Source organism: Macrobrachium nipponense, chromosome 26 (assembly GCF_015104395.2).
Source record: "Macrobrachium nipponense isolate FS-2020 chromosome 26, ASM1510439v2, whole genome shotgun sequence".
Classification (NCBI taxonomy): domain Eukaryota; kingdom Metazoa; phylum Arthropoda; class Malacostraca; order Decapoda; family Palaemonidae; genus Macrobrachium; species Macrobrachium nipponense.
In genome coordinates, this window is record NC_087215.1 from 23,054,984 (window position 1) to 23,058,481 (window position 3,498).

The window sequence follows — 3,498 nt, forward strand, 5'->3', positions numbered from 1 at the left end:
TGATACAATCCAAGTGTTCTCCGACAATACTAACATGACCTAGATATTCCCGGTCAAGAATTATACTGTGCAGATATATCTACGCCAACGTCTACTTGTTGGTATAGAGTGGAGGTCCACATCAATCCTCTTACAAGCCAACATCATTGAAGGCCTCGTGCTGGCTTGAGCTCGCTTTATATTGTGTACATTATCCGCTCACTAACACCTGCACGGCAAGATTCTTTCCAGCATCAATGTTATAACGAAAATATTCCTCCCTAAACAATGTTTCGACCCAAATATTCCTCTGCTGATCCTTCTCTATCACTGACACTATACAGGTATTTCTCAGTTAATCTGACGTTACCCGAAAATGACATTAGTAGCAGTGGCACTGCGTAGATATTCCTCCACCAACATTGATGATGGTGAGATATTCTTCTGCTAATATTTGGCATTACACAGTTTTACCCCCATCATCTCGACACTTGTTAGATATTCCTCACCCAATGATGCTACCGCATTCATCTTTCACAAACAGTGAAGCTTCCTACATTCTTACTTCAACACTGAAACTAAAGAAATTCTCCAACTCTGACTCCTAGAAGTTCCTGTACCCATATACTCCACCTATATTGACACTACCAAAATATTCCTCCACCAAAACTTCACACCTTTAGAACATCCTCCTACAATACTGACACTACCCAAATACTCCTCCACCAATAATGACACTACGTAATATTCCTCCACCAACAATGACACTACCCAAATACTCCTTCACCAACACTTGACACTTAATAGAAAATCCTCCACCAACACTGAAACTACCCTAATCCTCCTTCACCAATACTGCCACCACTAAAATACTCCTCCACCACCAACAATGACATGACTCAAATCCTCCTCCACCAACACTGACACTACCCAAATTCCCTAATTCTCCTCCAACAACACTTGACACTTATTAGAAAATCCTCCACCAACACTGACACTACCCAAATTCTCCTCTACTAACACTTGACACTACCATATACTCCTTCACCAACAATGACACTACTATAATAATCCTCCACCAACACTGATACTACCCAAATTCTCCAACACTGACACCACCCAAATTCCCAAATTCTCCTCCACCAACACTTGACACCGATTAGAAAATCCTCCACCAACACTGACACAACCCAAATTCCCAAATTCTCCTCCACCAACACTTGACACTTATTAGAAAATCCTCCACCAACACTGACACAACCCAAATTCCCAAATTCTCCTCCACCAACACTTGACACTTATTAAGAAAATCCTCCACCAACACTGACACAACCAAATTCCCAAATTCTCCTCCACCAACACTCGACACTTATTAGAAAATCTTCCACCAACACTGACACTACCCAAATTCCCAAATTCTCCTCCACCAACACTTGACACTTATTAGAAAATCCTCCACCAACACTGTCATTACTAAAATACTCCTTCAACAAGACTGACACTACCATAATAATCCTCCACCAACACTGACACTACCCAAATCCTCCTCCACCAACACTGACACAACCCAAATACTCCTTCACCAACACTGACACTACCCAAATTCCCAAATTCTCCTCCACCAACACCTGACACCTATTAGAAAATCCTCCACCAACGTAAGACTCCTATTAGGAAATCCTCCACCGACACCAACATTTCCCGGCCACTCATCCTCCAACAGAAACTAGAGGCCGGATCCGCCTCCCCTCCTGCGACAATGACTTATAACGGCTTCGCCCTTTCGAGGGCGTAAGTATTTAAACTGCGATGATGACTCTGACCTACGCAAGTGCATAAAAGATGTAATTTCAGCAGCAGACAATGAAGTTCAACTTTATTCAAAAGAGGCCGGAGCATTGAAGCGAATTCTTTGTTTCTCTCATGAACAAAGACTCTCTTTTCGGGGGGGGACCCTGCCCGCCTCGCGATCGCTTGAAATGGTCAGATTTGAGGCCAAGTGGGGCAGTCAGGGAGGGCAGTTATGGAGTCTTTATGAATTTAATTCTTAAAGGAGAGAGAGAGAGAGAGAGAGAGAGAGAGAGAGAGAGAGAGAGAGAGAGAAATATGGATGTAAGGAAAAATTACTTTCGATTCTCCAGATTTAGTTCCTGTTATTTCCCTTAAATGAACACACACACACACACACACACACACACACACACGCACACACACACACACACACAGAGGAGAAGTGTAATATTTTCATCCAAACGTAAAATTTATATTATTACTCAATTCAATACTGGTTCAAATGGTTCTTGAAATGCATTACAAGAGAGAGAGAGAGAGAGAGAGAGAGAGAGAGAGAGAGAGAGAGAGGGGAGGATGGGTAGGGGGAATTTTCCACAAATAACTTTTCTCATTAAACACCATCTGTGATACGTACTAAGAACTCTTCCCTGCAATTTTACATTTATAGCCAACTGCTATTGCCATTAACGACTACTGAATTTCAATAACTGTCAAAGAAAAAACAAAAAAACTTACATGATTTTCCTTAGGAATACTTGAAACATTTTATATCCAACATAAGTTTACACTGTGGGCAATTCATCACGATCAAGTTAATTTTCCATATACTATCCACCTAAGCTTTATATTTACTGAACTAGATATAATATAGCCTGCAACCGCTATAAGCAATCCAACCAGCCAGCGGTAAGTGAAATGTATTCCGTTAAAAGGATGGTTGTTATCAAATAGTTTGATCATACAAATGCGTATAAGTCCTTGCCTCGAGCAGGCCTGCCGGGCTAAGCGAGTTTTATATACGTGTTATGTTTATACTATTATATATGCATATATATATACTATATCTGATATATCTATATATATAGGGATAAGTAATGAATTTTCACGTAGGTACGAGTAATTTCTCCTCCCACAAGGTTAGACTTTGAATTCTTCCTTAGGGCATTCCCCCCCCCTCCCCCCCCTCCCCCCTCCCCCCTAAATGACTTCAGCCCCCCAGGGAAAAAGAAAATTACTGATTTCTGAAGAAGAGATTATTCACCCAAAACTGAGAATTCATTGACTTGACCCATCAGAAATACAGGGTGTCCATAAAGTCCAGTGCCATTCTGAGCAATAAATACTTGTAATGGTACTGGGACTTTATGGACACCCTGTATAGTCCACTAACCTCTGTACAAAACGGCCAGCGCTATTGATGTTCTCTAGAATTAATAGGTTGACAGTTATACCACGGGATTAAATAGTGTTCTCTACTGAAGTGAACTAGGCTGCCAGCAAGGTTAATTGTCAAATTTTGGAACAAACATTCGATTATGTTTTCTGATCTAACCTAACCATGAAGCTTGGCAGTTTGAGTTGTCCATTTTAGTGTGAAATTGATGAATGAAGATTGGGTTCACAGGAGCTAACGACAAGAAATAATGTCCCGTTTTGATCCGATAATAGTAAGTAAAGCATTAGCTATATATGTATGCATATTACAAATAGATATATATATATATA